Here is a 12,525-nt window from a genome sequence, read left to right as displayed (position 1 = left end):
GAAATATTACCAATACAACATTTGTATTATACCTAAATAAATACAAAGTTACTGCCATCCACAGTATAACCTTTTATAATACTGTTAGAAAGTTCACTGAGTTGTCAAATATCTGTGGAAAAAGGTGATCACAGAGAAATTCTCAGTTATAGAGCAGTCATGACAAAAGCAGCTTATCTTTTCAGTGAGATTATAATTGGGAAGATCAAACCCAAAGCACACTTTTTCAGAAAGTTATTTTCCTTAAGTCTAGTTCCTAATGCAACAATGTCTTCAAAAGCTGTCAGGAACAGTAAGGAAACAAAAAATTCCTTTAAAATGTCAAAATTTCAGAAAAGCGATTTCTGGTCTAAAACATCTAAGAATGATATGTTAACATCTCATGCGAAAGAAAACTGAACAAAACTTAAGAATAACCATCATACAATTAGAAATCACAAAAGAGAATTCCATTATTGCCACCAACCACTCTTAATCTTACTCCTCTAGTATTGATTTGCTTGGGGAAATAACCAGTTTTTCACAATGGGGGGCATCATGATAAAATTCAATACTGAAATCAATAATAATAAATGACAGTACAATTTAAATGTGACAAGAACCACATGTATCACTATAGAAAATACTCCTCTGGTTTTAACTGCTCATGCAGCAGTTTAAGACAGTTTAATGGGCAAGTGAAAATGAACTAGGTATTTCTAAAAGATGACTAGCCAGAACACAAAGCCAAGATGTTGAATCTGGTAACTTAAGAACAGTCACCCACTGCCTGGCAACCCTACAGGCTTTGTAACTCCTGCCCAGAATACCACAGCCCTGTTCACAGACGACAGCCAGGTACTTGTCTTCATGTTCCTGCAGCTCTCTAGTTTGGATTTTTAATAGTGCAACATAGTTTGAATTGTCCTAAATGCAGACATACATGGTAATGACTAGCAGGATTCCAATAAAGACAAAGAAGTATTAAAAATACAAAATTATTGTTCTGTGAAAACACACACTATTTCTCTTCTTAACTTCAATATAGGTATGAAAGTATTTTTAAAATGGTTTCCAACTACCAACTTTGAATTTATCATTCTGACAGCTGGAGAAAATGACACAGAAATTATTAGGAATACGGTAAAAGCATGTTCTCTCTATCCCTAGTTATGTAGAATATATTGACAGCAAATTTAATATATATAATTTAATGCTCTTCTCCCTTCTACCTCTCTTCCAAGGGATCCTGTTTTCCAGAGTTCTCTCACTAAATAAAATAACATTATTACTAAGTAGAGTGCTATAATCACACTCAAAATTATGAACACGCATTTTCCAAGTCCCACCTCATTTTCTAGTTGTATTTCTACGATTTTAGATTTTACACAGGAAGAATCCTTCTTCTTCACCACCATATACTTAAATACCTTCCTGATGTGTCACACCTCAAGAGTGGCTTCTTCTCAGTGTTGGCTCTTCAGGCAATACAATAAAAGTATTTCCTCCCTACAGAACCCACAGCCACCAGCAATGCTCCTCTCCAGTCACACCAAGTGAGACATTTCACAAAGACACCAGGTGTAGGAAAGTATCTGCACTCTTCCAGACTTCAAGATCACCACTACAGTCCTTACATGGGGCATTATACTAAAATTAAAGGACCTGCTGAGCACTGCAGATTTTGGCTTACAGAGAAGAGGAAGTATTTTCAACATGGCACCATATACTGTCAAATTACTGGGTTATTCATTGGAATTACATTGGAATTTTCTTTGAAGCAAAGCCAGTTTAAATAATTGCTTCCTTCTTCCACTCTCCCAAGTTCCTCCATTCACACTTCATCAACCATTTCACTATCCAGTTTAAAAGGCTGGGGACCCAAACACCAGTGAATCAGCACAGTCACCAGGCGACTATGGGTAAGGGCACAAGCTTTTACTAGCTTTGTTGACAGAAAAATCCACTGGGGAATCTTTTCCTAAAATTTACATGAATAAATAAAAAAGTAAAAATGTAGAGAATGTTTCATAAGGCAAAAAAGCTTTGACAGTTCTCTATTAAACTGGAGAATGCAGCACTATAAAGAATTCTACCATGAAGCAAATTTTATGTTCTAAAATTATTTGAACGAAACTACTCAACTGAAGCAAAATGCTAGAAGTAAATGCTAAAATAATTCAACTGGGGAACATTAAATACATCTTCTGAGAATACTATTAACACAAGCAATACTCTTAAATTGTGTATTAGACATGATAGCTAGATTTTCCATAGAGACATACAAATGCAAATCCTTCCAGTGGGTTAAATAAAAAGTATTTTCATTTCTAAAACACATAACTAACTTTCAGAAATTTAAAAACTAATCTACCCCTCATTAACCTATAGTTTTACGGGATCAGCCACCTTATCTGATCAGAGACAAGTCCTTTTGAAGCCAGGTACTGCCACCAAGTGGTGGTGAAATTTGGATTTGCAAATCCAGTTATTCCCCACGTGTCTAACATACAGACTGAAAAACGTTCCTGCAGCTGCCAAATATGAGCAATGCTTGGGTAACACAAGACAAACTCTTTCAGACATCCCCGCTGCCCCTCTCTGAACCTTTTTCAGCTCTTCTATTCTATGGGTTTTTTTCAGTCACCTGACTAGAAGAAGCAATACACATTGCAATGCAACGCAGCTGTGGTACACTACAAATTCACAGAACTGGATCTGGGTTGTGTTCTGCTCCCTAATAAAGCACAATAATTTCACTGACTTACAGACTATTCAGTTGTCATTTTTACTGAACTCTGGGAACCTCAAGATCTCTTCCAAGCAATAGCAATACTGATCAAACATCATTACACTGTTTCCACTTATTCTTTTACACATTTTTCTGCCCTCTTGCTGTGAATGCAATCCTACAGGTGTTCTCCTCAGAGACCAGCTTTTCCCTACCAAACACAGATAACCACCATTAAGATGAAAGGGCTTCAGAGTTTCATTCAGAGGACTTCATGCTTAAAACACACACTCAGTTATTTATACATCACACTTTTAAACTAATTTTTTGTATTTAAATGAGCAATTAGATAACCACACAAATTAAAAAGAAACAGAGCATAAACGGCAAGCTTTAAGTACTGAAAGCATTAGAAGGCACAAGGAACAGTTTACTGAACTGAACTTTATTGAATTTTACTATCAATTCAAGTCTCTTTTCTAGCCATAATTCTGTTTTACACTCATCCTTAGATGAAGTATTTCCTTTTGCAGAGTTACATTCATTTGTTTTCTCAAAGCAGCACATTTCAGAAGCCAGCAAAGTCAGGCTAAGGCAGAAAACATCTTCTACACGTAAGTATATGCATAACACAGTGGTAGAGCTTATTTTTAATTGTTCATAGATCAGAAGACAATTCACAATAAAAGTCCTGAATCAGTTATACATTATACAAAAGATCAGCACTCAATAGAAGCTATTTTAAATTCCCCACAAAGCACTCTTCTATAATCAGTATTTTAAAGTTGACAGCAACAGCTCTGAAGAAGTCTTAGTGGAACAGAAGATATGAACAAAGCAGTTCATGTCTATTTTAATATGTACATACTACAATTTCAAGGCAATATTAAGTCTACATAATAATTGAAGCTTGGAATTGAGGAACAAACTCATTTAAGCAAATGGGATCTCCCTCTCACCTCTTCAAAATATCAAGTCACTGCAAGCAGCTGCATTCTGAGACGGCACATAAGTCAAACAGCAAGCAGGACACTTGAGGAGACAGCTTTGGTTTGTTACAGAGATCTCTGCAGCTGAGTCCATCATGCCATGTCTCCAAAGGAGAGAACTTACTGACCTGTGGGGCCTTACCTAAAGATTCTCTTGAAAGACTCAAGTTAAAATGGATTAGAGTTCATTGTTACATGTTTCACATAATTATACGGAGACAAGATTAATTTTATAGTTCTAATTATTCCTGGAGTAGCAAGTAAATGGGAGAGAAAAAGATAAGCCTCTTAATTCTTTTTCTCAAAATAACAGAGAAAGGTGGTGGGGGGAAGGAGGAAAATGCTAGTTACAAGAAATTTTTCCTAAATGGACACTTTGCAATTGCAAATGAACACTTAAGTTCTACCAGGAGTAAATCTCCATAAACTTTGTCTTTCAAATAGCTTGCAAATGGGTTCCTAAAGACAGGAAGGGAGGACAAAATTCCAACACAATTTCATTGTTTGAAACTTGAAATGCTATTCTGATAGTTGGTCAAATTTCCCACGCAGTTATTTATTAATACATTAAGTGCAAGTTTAACAGGCTGCTTTTACAGTGCAAAGTACACTTTCAGTACTTTGAAACGAGGATAGTATGTCGAGAACTAATTATTTAAAGTGCTCATAATTTTGTCTCAACAGCTAGCAGAACATCTTGATAGCTTTTTAACTATAATAATTTATGGAAGGAAAACATTATTATCATCATAATATTAAACAATGGGGGAAATGTCTTTTGTTCCTCTTTCAGTTTTGTAGAAGTAACACTGCACCATTACAGCACATACACATACATTATATTAATCAAGATACAAATTTCAAGAGAATTGTCACTGACCACTTTTCTGCAGGTTTAGCAGTATATGCAAATGGCATTTTTGGGGAAAAAACCCACCAACACAAAACTCCTACTCACCTTTGCTTGTTTGATTTACATTATGCTGTAGGATCCACTTCCACATTAAAACAAACCTGCAAAATAAAACAAGAACTTACTGTACAACTGTCATTGTTTTCTGCTTATGTCCTACGCTATGAGACAAGACAGGCAAAGCAGGGAGGTAAAAACATCCCCAGCAATAAATGTATTCTATCTTTTTTATCTCAGGGTGAAAGTATCAACATTCCAGTGGTCTTCTCTCAAACATGTGTAAATTCCAAATAACATAGCTACTGGCATTTTAATTTTAAAAATCTACCAGGAAGTTGTATCAAATATACACTTGCTATTAAATTAAGTGGCCAGAACAGGGGAAAAGGAAGTTGAATGGGAAGAAAAGCTCTGAATTTGCTGATAGCGCCTTCAAAGTCAGCTATCTCAAGGTCCTTGAATAAGGAATGATGCATAGAAGGGGAATTGTTACAAATGAATGCTTTAAAAAAATCTTTTTAGCAAAAATGATCAACATATCTGAGATTAAGTATTGGAGGACTTGAAGCCTGGGCCTTTCTAATCTCTCACCTTTTCTAAGGCAAAGCTGCATTTGTGATTCTAAGGTTAGCTAGCCCACTTAAAAATTATCATTTATTTGTCTGCATGAAAGCTGATCAATGTCAGATGAACTTGTTTTGCTCATGTATCTTTAGAACTAACTATACAAGGTCATTTTTCACTTCCTATTCAGAAATTTTGAAGAGACTCCAAAAGCAACTGAAGCTGCACAAAAGCAAGAATGGATTTGGGTATGGTATCTCTACAGAACTGGGTCTACTAATGAAGACACAACTACCAGCACAGAGCTTTACAGAAAGGGTAGGTTGTTCTTATCTAGACTGAATGTTTAGGGCATCATCAGAACTGACTCTGAATGAAGTAACTACTGTCACACACCGTCCTTATTTTATTCACACACAGCTTTTTGATTCAGAGTTACCCAATCAATCTGCAACTCTCTCAAAGCCTCTCGCCTAAATTACAAAGACAGAGAGTAAGGGAGGACAGACCTTTCAAAAAAGCCTGACTGGAAAATATAAAGCAACAGAAGATAAGTGAGCTCCTCTTCCTAGCCCCAGGATTGTGTCCCAACTATCACATTAAACTGTAGCTTTATGCATGAATGTTACTCAATATACATGCTCATTTCTCAAATAAGATTTATTACAGAAAAAATACAATTCTTTGGTCAGATTTTAAAGCAATATTTATTCACCTAGAGAAGCAAAGTGTTACTTCCAAACAGCACTGTAGCTCCACTGTGTGTTACAGAAAGTAAATGTAAAGCTATAGTTATATTCCCACAAAAATAACAGCCTCCATACACGAAGAGCCAAAACACCTTTCAAAAAATGAGGAAAACAGTCAATGGTCATGGCTTTACATGATCAAACATTATGATGAGCACTAAACCAGACATCTCAGTAAGCCTGTGCTGGGGAGTGACAACCCCAGTCTAACACTTCTTTAATTAAGAACTACAATGATTCTGCCCCCATGCAAAATCGCCTTAACACCTACATCTTCTAAACTTTGCAATGAATTAAACATTAGTAATAACTGTTCTCAACATAGATTTCATGGCTTGTGACTCCAGTGCAGACAGAATCTTTCAGTCAAAGGAGTGAGCCCAGACAACTGCAGATCACTGGGGTGATACAGCAGCGCAGTGTCACACCACCCCCTACTCTGTGGGAGCCCTTCAATAGGAACACTTTACTCTGGATCAATCAATTGACTTAGCACAGGCTATTTTATGTGAACAATCTATCTAGAGGATACTCTTATACTCACTGAAGGTGCACTTGGCAGAAAACTCAAATGCAAGTATTCTTGCATGTCAGTATTCTTTGGATGACAGGGAGCTCACAAACCACACTGGGGATAAATCTGGGGTTATTCTACATCTGCCACAGAGGGAAAGAGAAGGAAAAAGAGAAGATGGGCCATCATAATTTGGATATCGTTCAGCTGAAGAAGAGGTGACAAGTTTCACAAAGAGATCACCAGCAAGTAAAGTGCTGAAGGACCAAAGGGCTGGTCACTGTAGCCCTGCAGCAAAAGCTTCAAAGGGCCCTGGAGAATTAACTCCCCTTTTTGGGATTTCCAAGCCTCTGATGCACAAAGCTCCACCCAATGCAAGACGGTACTTGCAGTGTCATGCAAACATCTTTGTGAAGGCAACACAATCCACAGGACACCAGATCTCAGCCCAAACTATTGACAGCATGAGACTGTTTAAAGCCACCCACCTACAGTAACCAGCACTCACATCTCCTCTCAAAGGTCTTTCTGCAGTCAAATAAGATTTCTCTCACTCCACTACAAACTCTAACACCTACTATTAATTTCAAGGGTGATGACATTTGAAATAACTGAGCACCTGACATTCTTTACCAGCAGATTTGAGAAAGGTAGTTCTCCAAAAATTTCCTTAAGGAAAGGCAAAGATTTCAACATCATAAATGCTTTTGCTTCAATTTGCCTGTCTTAATTCTCATTATCAGGAAAGGAAGTGGGAATGAAAGTCACTCTCTCATACCAGGTAATAGAAGGCGGCACGAAAAGGGTGACAGAACTGAGTAAGAAATGTAGTTACAGAGCATTCACCTGAAGGCCCTGATATTCAGAGTGAGAAGGGGGACCACAGCAGGGAAAAAGAACTGCTGTAAAATGGTCAGGCTTCTGATAAGCAGCTTCCTGTTCTGATATGGGCAGTGAACAGGAAGTGGAAGAAAACCGAAATGGTGGAGATGAGAGATCACAAATGCACCCCCAGTGATACTAACCAAAAAAAGATGGACTGAAAACTCTTGCTACAATATCTCCTAACAGCACATCCCCTCTCTCTCTGAGGAAAAAGTTTAAGAAATACTAGAATGCAAAGGTGTACAATGACTAAGTAAAGTTTGTTTTAATCATAACAAGAGTTTTGACCCATTTGTTTACTACGCAGCCCTTATTTCGTAACAGATCTGCATTGTAACTGACATTTCCACATCCATCTGGGAAAAGACACCATCACCTTTAACTACCACCTTCTCCTGGGATGACTGCAGCTAGGAATGTCATTCATATGGAAGCCTCTTAGGTGGTTTATTCAACAGGTTTTGTTTTGCTGTGTGTTGCTGTTTAACACAAAACCAGTTCTGCCCCTATAGCTGATTATGCCTGTGCAGGAAGAAATCAAGAGGAAAAAAAAAAGAGTAGAATAACTACACTACACAAACTACTGTTGTTATAAACTGTGGCTAAACAGTCAATTCCACCAGCTTGACATAACATAGCAAAAGGCCTGCAATTGTAGACTTGACTTCATGGCTTAGAAAATTTGATAATTAGTCCAGAGTGACAGCTACATTTACTAGGGTATGATCATCCCAGCATTAAATTCAAATGCAGGGTGTGGGCTGTGGAACAAATTTCATTCTAATATCTGTTGCAGCTCTGGAAAAAAATCTATATTCTTACAAAAAATCTAAGAATCCTAAATATCAATGCAGGAAAAAACAGCCAGCAGAAAGCAGAGATTACTAAGAAAAGGCCATTACAAGAAAGCCAGAAGTTCCTGCCACAATTGTACATGCAGTATCAGGGATAAAGTAATTTCAGAAGATGACTGAAAGGCAAAACCTCAGCTGATGGGAGTTCCTACATCAGTTGATACAGCTGAAAAGCTCTTTAAATACAAGCCTATACTGCCATTTTCCAGACAAGCAGTCAGCAATGACCTTGTCTGTACAAAAATGTAGTTTCCTGTTTTCTATTTGCAGGAGCTTCGATTGTCTTTGATTTCTATTTAAAAAGTATAAAAGCAACTTAATCTACATTCTGTACCCACAAATATCTAGAACTAACAGCCAGTGTAGACTACATAATAATTTGAATTTAAACATGAGGTTTTCTAAAACCACAAAATTAATCCCTTTCGAGAATTTGTAGAACCTCTCAATCTATGCTATTCCAACTGTAGTTTAACCAACTGAATGATCTATGCCACAATCCCGTTCACCGAAATTAAATTTGTAAAGAAAAAATAATAATCACTCTTCTTAAAATAGTTAATGAAGAGCAATACTTAAGAACAGGCACTATACCAGAGTCTGAATTACCCAGAAGCCAAATTAAGCAAAAGCTTAACATTTTATAACCTGAAGAGACAAAATATTAAGTCTTTACTGGAGATGCTCCTGACTTCAAAGAATCTGCAGTGAGTGAACAAAAAGCAAGCAAGAAACTGCAAGAGAGAAGACTGCCTCTTGCATTTTGAATCTCCTGCTAGATTTTGAGAGTTATCTGAAAAGTAGTTCAAAGAAGTTACAGTTCTTCCTTTGTCTGTTCATCACAGTAAAAGCCACACGCACAGTTCCCAAAGCTGTGGTAGGGCTTTCACGTGGAAATGTTGAAATCTCTCATTTTTCTACTTGTAGAAAGTTTTGCTTCTTGACAACACTCCATATGGGACAGTGAAGCACTTCAAGGGAATGTGTGACAGCATAGGAAATGAACACAACTGATCATACCTCAGACTGGGAAGCTCTTTCAGTCTAAACAACATTACAAGTACTTGGATGCAACATTAATAGGAATATCACAGTAGGAAAAAAAGTAGTCTCATAGAGTAGCTTGAATGGGAAAAAAGGAACCTCTGTTTATATCATCAATTAGGTCTAACGAGTGATTTAATTATTATTTCAAAAATGGGCATGCCATAAATTTAAAAAAATTGAAAAGTCATCACAGCAGAAAGCATTCTGGCAAGAAGGAGTTTGGACTACCAAAACATACTGGCTGAAAAGGTTATTTTTCCCCTCTATCAGTAAAGAGAGCAGATGCAAACACTCAAAGATGTACACAACAGACACACAATAAAGATGCAAAGATGTCTACAGAGAATCAAGGGGAAACAAACAATTTGAGAGCTATCTACTTTGAGCATACATTATCCAGTAAGCAAATATGTAACAATGAACGCACAAATGAAAGCATCATAAAAGCACTAAACTGAAGCATCAGTTTGAAGATGTGAGTCCTGAAAACACTTAGAATTTCAAGACCTTATGAGAAAATACTACTGTGTTGTTTCTGAAGGTTACTTACCAATGCAGTTTCTCCCCTCAGCTAAGATGGGTGCAACATTCTAAGTATCACAGATATTAAAAAGTTTACAGTCCATCAATACCCTACTAAATTGAATGGCATTCTTCACAATGAGATTTACCATAAGCAATAAACTACAGGGAAATAATTCACCATCTTCATAATTTCTCTGCCCATTTAAGCTACAGATCAATTTACCACTTGCATAATAAACATCCACACATTTTCAGTTACCCTTCAGCCTATTCATTTTGACCACATGAACTAGCTCTTCATTCACTGCACTTATATACCTTAAATATAACAGATTTTCTTAAATGGGGAAGCCTAAAGTCCAGAATGACATCATCTCTCCGCTCCACTCCAAACTACTAATGGCACTGTACACATCCTTGGCATCATCCTTGTCTCTGAACTCATCTCTGTTCATTTTGCTAGCAGCAAAATCTCGTCAATACGTTACCTGTACAGGAACTGCCTCTACCCTTCTATACAATCACTCTGTGCCCAGTAATATACATATATATATGTATATATTCCTTCACCATGCATCATCATGTAATCTCTACACAGAGCACCTAAAATACAGTGACATACCCTAGGACTATAAGCACTGCAAAAAAGCATTCCAGTAGATATTTACACAAAATCTTCCTTACCTCATAAGAAATTGGATTATGGTTCCTTAATAACTTTTAGTCCAAGTTTGCATCTCCCATTTCTCAGCTGAAAAGTAACTGAAAATGCAAACCAGGAAAGTCTGATCACTGAAGTGCTTTCAAAGGAACCAACAGCTTTAAGCAAAAAACATGCATTTTGTGTCATAAACAAAAAAGCAAGCTTTTAGAAACATCTGAGGCAACCTCTTATATTTCAAGGTTTGTTTGCACAGTGATGTTACACATTTGTAGTCTTGTCCTCTCCTTTCTCCAGAACTCAGAATTTTAATAAAAACGTGAAGTTTTTATTAAAGTTAAGCATAAAAGTAAAAAAAAAGTTTAAACTAAGATTGTGTCCATCAAATTAGTGCATCCCCGTTAGTGTACCACTAAGCAATACCATTCTACAGTCCAAACATCTGTCTTCACATACTACTCATTTTTCTACAACTTCCAAGATTTCTCTTACACATATTTGGCACACATTACTGTAAACAGTTTATCAGCCACACCTCTTACTGAATCAATCCAGTGCCTTTTCAGTCAAACAAGTCTGAGAGAGAACCAAAACCCCAAAAATGAAAAAAGTACAGAAAAATGGGATCTTCTCTAGGTATAAAACACATCACATCTATGGGACTCTGAAGAAGAGCAGACACAGTTTACTGTCAGACCATACCTGTCTGGCACCTGTGGAATCCTGATAGAGACAGAAATTATCATTCACACATTCACTGAACTTGACATATCCCTTTCCTGATGTAATGCATAAAATAACTCTGAAATCCCTCAATGTAACTGCAACCTATTAATCAAAAACCTGCAAGAAGTTTATGACACAATGCATACACTGATGTCCTTATCAAACAAAGTACAATACCATTTCCCAAGTGGATTCCAGTTTATAATCTGACCCTTATTTATATATCTTGAACCTTATTTATAAACCTTCAAACAGAATTTAGGTTGGGCATTTTTATTTCAAACTCAAAATATAAAAAATCTTTAAAAAAAAAAGCTTTGCACATGCTGAAAAAACACTCAGGGCTTAATTTTAGAAAGCCAGAATTATGTTACCATATACAACATATTTTGTGAAATAGTATCTCGTTACTGTGTTTTTTCCGGCAAGTTGTTTTATAAGGATATTATGTTTATTATTAAAATTTAAAACCGTTAAGCAATTTTTTTAGTGTAGAAAAGGCAGTAATGAGGTTTTAAAAGATATTTACTAGAAATTAGTTTCTCCACTAAGCAGACTGGCATTCTAAAATAAGAATGCCTGATGATATCCATTATATCTAAATGGATTAAAAGATCTGCTCCCTTTAATGACATTTTTACTTCAAGGCAGTATCTCACACAACATTTCTAACAGCAGTTAAAGCAGCACATTAATAATCACGCCATGTTCTTACAGTAGAAACAATAATTTCTGGTAGCCATTTTCTCTCCAGCTTTAGCAGTGTCTCAAAGCCAAGAGTCCTTCCTGCAAGCTCAGTACCAACCCAGAGGCAGCAAACTGCTCTGCGGTCTGCCCTGGCTGCACTCTCACTGCCTCCCTGCAGGCACCTCCAGCGCGGGGCACTCACCCAGCAGCATTCTCTAGCGCTGCACCCCACTCAATTGCAGTTTACACCAATGGAAATGTGACAGCATGGCAGTTCCCTCTGTAAAAACCCCAAACGACCCAAGCCCCACGTTTAGGGGATGGAGCAGTGGGCTACTGAAGGATACTTTGAGGGGAGGGCAGCGCTGTAGTCCATGACTGTCACCGCAGGCGCTGAGAACAGAGCCCAGCACAGAGCACCAAGCCGCAGGCAGCGCCCCGGTCACCGCTCCACTGCAGCCAGCAACCCCCGCAGATCACAGATAACCACACCAAAGCCGGCGCTGCAGCCAAAAACAATTTCTTCATAGACTTATTCTGAATAGCTCTGAATTTTCTACGTTGTAAGGCAGACTAGTGCACACGTTCATTTCCAAATCTTCTCTGCGTTTCTAAAGTCTTAAAAATGACAAAACTGGAAACACTTTCTTGAATTAAGACTGCAATGCAGATTTCAAAAAAAGGTAGAGCCTAAAGTCCTA

General features: G+C 37.3%; 1 protein-coding gene across 7 annotated transcripts in view; it reads right to left on the bottom strand.

The window, feature by feature from the left end:
* Positions 1–12,525, bottom strand: part of ZNF644 (zinc finger protein 644) — a 71,077-nt gene that overhangs the window by 21,981 nt on the left and 36,571 nt on the right. For all 7 annotated transcript variants that reach the window (XM_054285575.1, XM_054285573.1, XM_054285572.1 and 4 more), the window contains exon 2: positions 4,658–4,713. The gene's annotated coding sequence lies outside the window, so the exon portion shown is untranslated. The remainder of the gene's footprint in view (positions 1–4,657; positions 4,714–12,525) is intronic.

The sequence above is a fragment of the Melozone crissalis genome, unplaced genomic scaffold, assembly GCF_028551555.1.
Source record: "Melozone crissalis strain CALT ecotype California unplaced genomic scaffold, PUWL_Pcris_2 ptg000045l_1, whole genome shotgun sequence".
NCBI classification, from domain to species: Eukaryota; Metazoa; Chordata; class Aves; order Passeriformes; family Passerellidae; genus Melozone; species Melozone crissalis.
The sequence above is the reverse complement of the archived record's forward strand: the minus strand, read 5'-3'. Positions and strand labels throughout refer to the sequence as shown.